This window comes from Triticum dicoccoides, chromosome 1B, assembly GCF_002162155.2.
Source record: "Triticum dicoccoides isolate Atlit2015 ecotype Zavitan chromosome 1B, WEW_v2.0, whole genome shotgun sequence".
Lineage (NCBI taxonomy): Eukaryota > Viridiplantae > Streptophyta > Magnoliopsida > Poales > Poaceae > Triticum > Triticum dicoccoides.
This window is the reverse complement of record NC_041381.1, coordinates 542057623-542064714: the sequence shown is the minus strand read 5'-3', so window position 1 is coordinate 542064714 and position 7092 is coordinate 542057623.

Below are 7092 nucleotides of genomic sequence, written 5' to 3'. Positions count from 1 at the left end.
ATATGGAGACAGACATCCCTATTTGCAAAAATACAAAATACTGTTATTTAAACAGTGACAGATATTTGCAGTGGCGTATGATTAACAGCAGCATTTATTGTGTTATAATTGGCACTAGATTGACAGTATGAAGAGTCCTTAAGTAAGTAGCATCACATCACATCAACAATGCCACTAGATTAACATGCAGAACAATAGCATTAGTATTACTGTGGCGAGGCGCGCCGGCGGCGGGGACGGGACCCGGCGGCAGGCGGCTGGGCGGCGGAGGCAGAGGCCGCTGGGTGCGGAGGCGAGCGGGCGGCGGAGCGGCGGGGCACGCGGGCCGAGAGGGCCCCGCACGGGCCTAGCGGGCCGGCGGCGGCGGCGCCCACGTGGCGGGAGGCGATTGGTCGGGGGCGGCGGCTGGACATGTCCGGCCGGGGGCGGACGTGTCCGGCGCGGCGCGGACGGGAAAAAGCTAGGGTTAGGGGGGATTAGACCGCGAATTTCGGGGTAGGGGCTAGTTTTATAGGTAGAGGGAGCTAGGAGAGTCGAAATGAGGAGCGGTTTTCATCCACACGATCATGATCGAACGACCGAGAGCATGGAGGGGAGTTAGATGGGTTTTGGGACGCTTTGGAGGGGGTGTTGGGCTGCAAAGAGAAAGGGGGGTTTACGGTTACCCGGTTAACCGTTGGAGTATCAAACGACCTCCAAATGGCACGAAACTTGACAGGCGGTCTACCGGTGCTATACCAAGGCCACTTGGCAAGAGTCGGTCCATTCCGAGAACGTTTAATACCCACTCACGAAAAGAGAGAAGAGGGGGACGCCGGAGGACATAGGAGCGCCGGATCGCAAAACGGACAACGGGGAAAAGGCTCGGATGCATGAGACGAATACGTATGCAAAATGAAATGCACATGATGACATGATAAAATGCAACACATAAGCAAATGACATGGCAACTACAGCGAATAACTGGCAGACACCTGGCGCATCGAATCCGGGGCGTTACAACACTCCTCCACTAACAAGAGATCTCGTCCCGAGATCTTAGGACCGAGACGGAAGGGAAAAAGGATGAGGTGGAGCAAGAGCTGAAGAGAAGTAGCAAAGAATGGAGAGCACTCGAGAATAAGAGAGGAACGACGAGAATGACGAGAATCGAAAGTTCACGAATTTAGATAGACTATGAAACCACTCCGGTTAGAACGAGATAAGAAACGAATAAGACTGAAAGGATTTAGGCAGCACTCCGGCTGAACAAGGAAAGAATAGAACACGAACTTCACAAGATGGAATGACACTTGATGAAGACATGACACAAAACCTCCGGAAAGAATTGAAAGAGTTGAATGAAAAGAACGGAGAAGAAAATGACAACTTGTGCCATGAATGAAATAGAAAGCAATCTTAGAAGAAAAGATTGAATGGAGTTGTTGAGAAAATTCAACAACGAAAAGAATAAGCTTGTCGTGGACTTATGGATATCATCTCACAATTATGAGGTGATCTCCGACCACAAGCGGAAAAGATTGAATAGCTGAGAAGAACGAAGAAATGCAAAACTCCACTTCAAAAGAATATGGAGAATTAATTACATTTCGAGATGCAAAAAGAAAAGATACTTGAACTCCTTCGATAAGAATCTTGATGAACTCTTGAAAGAACAAATTAAGTCATGAAGAACCACCATGAAGAACTCCGGTAACAAAAGGATGATGAGATAGAATGAAAGATGAAAAAATAAGATGAGCCTTGCGATGATTTAGATGGGGGTTCCGACGAAAAGGCTAAGGAAAATAGAACTCCGGAAAAAAAGATGAAACACTTGGAACTAGAATTTATTCATCACGAACATACTCCGAAGGAAGGGAATTAATCACTTGGATGACATAAGAATAAGATTTATTGTATGCTTAACCTTCATCAAATTAAATTGATGACAAGCAATGGATTTCGCATATTACTTATTCTTCTTGAAAAGGATTGAGAAGTGACATGTCGCAAACTTGAGAAGGTCTTCATGAACCACCGGTAGGATTGAAAGAACGAATGAATAAAAATGATAATCAAGGAAAAGAATCTTGAACGAACCACCGTAAGAATTCGAAAAATGACTGATGAAAGAGAAAGAATCATCGGGAAGACTTAGAAGAACAAATATGGTAGAGGGGATTTAGATGCAAAAGAACAAAGAGATCATGAGCTGATTAAAGAACACTTGAACGAAGCACCGGGATAATTTGGATAACGGTAGCTGAAATGATGAGGGCGAAGAATTCTTCTGGAACGATGGCCTCTGGTGAAAAGAAACGGGAAAACAACTCCTGAAACACTCTGGATGGTTGAGAAAAGAAATATCTGACAAATGGAATAATTTGACAGGATAACATGAAGCTAGAACCACGAAACTTCGAGAGAACGGACAAGGTTTAGAGGAAAAACTCTTCTTCAATCTTCAACTAACGACGAGAAACACCACCAAAATTGCTGAGATGCTCCGGGAGAATGAAAAGCGAAGGGGGTTGAGCCAACAATGAAAATGATTTGAAATTGATCTTGCAAAAACATCTGACTGATGAAATCCATTCTTACGTCACACTTTGAAAAGAATTGAGAATAACTCTGGGGAATTAGAAGAGTCAGGTAAGATCCTGGAAAAAGACCTGTGGGTTAGGGCCCACTGGAGAGAAAAACACCATTGGAAAGGGATGATGAACAGATAGATGATGCACCGGAACAATTGAAATATTTAAATGAGGTGACAACCTCGAATTAATTGGAACACAGACAAATCTCCTGAGCTGTCTTGAGCACTTCGGAAGGATAAACTGGCGAGAGGAGAACGAGCAGGGAGAACACTTCGAGGAAAAGAATATGATCAACCGGAAAAACTTGAATTGAGTCCACCGGAGAAGAAAAGAGATGAAGAATATCGAACAAAATGAGAATTAACCGTTTGAAATAATTGACGAAAGACCGAAGAGGCTCCACATGAATGGAATATATGGTCGAGAGAGAGTCAGACTCCGGGAAGAAAAGGTTGGGAGGGCGGGAAAACAAAATCAACTTGGAAGGGGAAACGATGAATATCTTGAAGAGAAACACCGGTTGAAAAACATTGAGGAAAGAAAGCAAAAACTTTGCACTTGTAGGATGGATACTCGATTACGGACTCCGGTTCCGAGATGAAAAAGGGTGGTCGGGTGGGAAAAGAAAACAACTGAGGATTGAACTCAAAGATGAAGAGGCTCGAGTCGACTTGACGAGAAATGCACCGGATGAAAAGAGCTGAGAACCAACGATCGGAAAACCAACTGCGTGATCCTAAAGAAAATTTGAAGGGGAAGAGTAGTTCAAAACACCTACGTCAAGATTCCTTACCAGAGTGACGAAGGGGCTGAGGAGTAAAAAGAATTCCTACTCTCCAATATAACTAGACTCAGAAAAACAGTTTACTTCTAGACTCAACAACGGCCAAACTACACGATCAATCAAGGGGGCTCCTAGGGTCGGTCGAGGCTCTGATACCAACTTGTCACGCCCAATATGTGACCCTATCCAAAAGGAACTCGAAGGTCCCACCAAGGATAGACCCGCATATTGAAACGCTTTTGCAAGGTGGATATCATTACATCAACATTACATAATAGATGGGGATACATACATAAGGCATACAATGCCACATGAATACAACATCACAATACATAAGAGCATCACCCGACTATGGATGAAACACAAACAGAAACTCAAACGACATCCACCCTGCTAGCCCAGGCTGCCGACTTGGAACCTATCCCCTGAACGAAGAAGCAGAAGAAGAACTCAACGCAAGCAAGCATCGCGCTCGCGTCATGATCAACGCACAACCTGTACCTGCAACTGTTGTTGTAGTAATCTGTGAGCCACGAGGACTCAGCAATCCCATTACCATGGGTATCAAGACTAGCAAAGCTTAAAGGGAAAGGATGGGGTAAAGTGGCGAGGATGCAGCAGCGACTAAGCATGATATGGTGGCTAACATACGCAAATAAGAGCAAGAAGAGAGCAAGCGGAACGGTCGTGAACTAGCAATGATCAAGAAGTGATCCTGAACTCCTACTTACGTCAAACATAACCCAGAAACCGTGTTCACTTCCCGGACTCCGCCGAAAAGAGACCATCACGGATACACACACGGTTGATGCGTTTTAATTCGGATCTGGTGTCAAGTTATCTACAACCGGACATTAACAAATTCCCATATGCCTATAAATGCAGGCACGGCTTTCGAAAGATTATACCCTGTAGGGGTGTCCCAACTTAGCCCATGACAAGCTCTCGTGATCAACGAAGGAATAGACCTTCTCCCAAGAAGACCCGATTAGACTCAGAATCCCGGTTTACAAGACATTTCGACAATGGTAAAACAAGACCAGCAAGACCGCCCGATGCACCGACAATCCCGATAGGAGCTGCACATATCTCGTTCTCAGGGAAACACCGGATAAGCTAAGCGTACAGGTACCGACGTAACCCAAGTTGCCAAGGAATGGTCCCGCACGGTGCTCTAGTTTGGACCAACACTTAGACAAGCATTGGCCCGGGGGGGGGCTATAATAAAGATGACCCTCGAGAGCGCGACTCCCAAGGGAAAAAGGGCTAGGTGAGGCAAATGTAAAACCAAGGTTGGGCCTTGCTGGAGGAGTTTTATTCAAAGCGAACTGTCAAGGGGGTCCCGTAAATCACCCGACCGCGTAAGGAACACAAAATCCGGGAACATAACACCGGTATGACGGAAACTAGGGCGGCAAGAGTGGAACAAAACACCAGGCAAAAGGCCGAGCCTTCCACCCTTTACAAAATATATAGATGCATTAATAATATAAGAGATATTGTGATATCCCAACCAAAATCCTGTCTGCCATGGGGAAATCTTCAACTTCACCTGCAACTAGCAACGCTATAAGAGGGGCTGAGCAAAAGCGGTAACATAGCCAAACAACGGTTTGCAGAGGAAAGGTGTCAAAGGTTAGAGGTTCATGGCAATATGGGATAGCTTGATAAACAGGTAATAGGTAGCACAGCATAGCGATAGAACGAAGCAACTAGCATAGCAATGATAGTAGTGAGATCCAGGGTAGCGGTCATCTTGCTTGAAATCCCGCAAGGAAGAAGAACGAGTCCATGAAGAAGACGAACGGATGAAGCCGAACCAAGCGTAGACGAACGAATCCTCACGATCGCAACGAAACGGGAACTATCGAGAAGAAGCACACAACATAGTAAACACACCACACATATACAAGACATGATGCACAACCAAGCATGATGCATGACAAGGCTACATGAAGCTACACATGGAAAGAGATGATGCAAACAAGAGCAACACATCAAGGCAAGTTTAAATGAGGCCGGGAACAACATATAACAATTCCGGTAAGTCCTCATATGCATATTTTGAAATTGGTCCAGATCTGAATAAACCTTATGTTCAAGTTGTTAAACAGCAAGTTAAGATGCAACAAGATGATCTACACGAAATTCTAGTCAAGTTACATATAAATTTCATTTAGTTCGGAGCTACGACCTAGAAGATATGAGCAAAATAAGTCAAACATGGCATTGATGCAAAATGCATACAAACATCAAGCAAACACCTCAAAATAAGGATTAAACATGATAATATGAATGTACATGCAAAACAAAGCAAGTTTCATATAGAGCACACTCAAAACGGAGCAACGGTTCAACACATGCACTCTATACAAGTTTAAAGGACAAGCTGTCCAAAACAGCGACTAGGCATATTGCAAGCACCAAAACAACATGCTACAGCACCCCAACATAATAACAAAAGGCATGGACATGATGTACACGTAAAGCACAACAAAACATGAACACTGAGCTATCTCTAGAAATCACTAGAACATGCTCAAACACACATGGTAAGATTGCAAGTTATAACAATTTCAGACTGCAGAAAATAACATCACGATGCAATGTTTAGAGCTATCAAACAACATGTTACAGGAACTTATTATGGCAAACAAAGCCATGGCATGAATTTACTAAATGCATAGATCAAAAGTCCCTTACTGACCATAAGCCGAAAAGGACCAGAAAATATGATGGCACCCACGTAAACATAGCAAGTTATTAAACAGATTCAAACATGGCAGAAACAGAATTATGAAGGCATGTAGATGAGCTTGTGCAACTCACTACAGAGCAATACATGGTATGTCCAGGCAACCAACAGTAATAAGACATGTTTGTGAAGCTAAGCATGGCAATATCAAGCTCATAGGGTGCATGGATCACTAGGAAAACACATGGCAACAACTGAACTTAATGTTAACAGGCTGACAACAACATTATGAAGCAACTTTGGAGCACGATATGAACAAGCTATAGCAAGTTACCACATTGATCACAAAAATACATGGCATACACCCCTGTAAAGAAGACATGGCATAGTTCAAAACACATGTAGACATGAACCTCATAGGATGCACACATCAAACATGGCAAAAATGACAAAAGAGCTCGTTCTGTTAACAGACAGCAGAAAACATCATGAAGCACTCTTACAACGATGATTAAGGCATCAAGATGACCTCAAATGAATATGATGCAATGGAATGAAATGATGTACTCGTTGAGGCGAACAATTCGACATATTACACGCACGAAACGGAGCTACGGATGCAGAGATACGATGCAACGAACATGGCATGATAATATGCAAATCTGGGGACTTGGTTGCTTTAGTGAAAAAAACAGGACGTGCGCTAGATAACTAAATGACGCACACGCGAGGCTTAAGCGGGGGCAGCTCACCAGCGGGCCTTGGGCCAAGAAGGAAGAAGAGGCAGGCCGGCGACGCAGGCCGGGAACTGGGCCGACCGAAGGCCACGGGGCCCACGGGCGAAGGAGGCCCGGTCGTCGCTCTCCTCGATCCCGACTGGATTGAGGGAGGCAGGAGCAGCGGCGGCGCTCCATGGCGATACCGGCGAGGGGCGGCGGCGCGGAGGCGGGGCGACAGGGGCGCGGTGGCGGCGGGAACTCCGGGCCGACGCTGCGGGGGCGACGTTGGCGAGGCGCGCCGGCGGTGGGGACGAG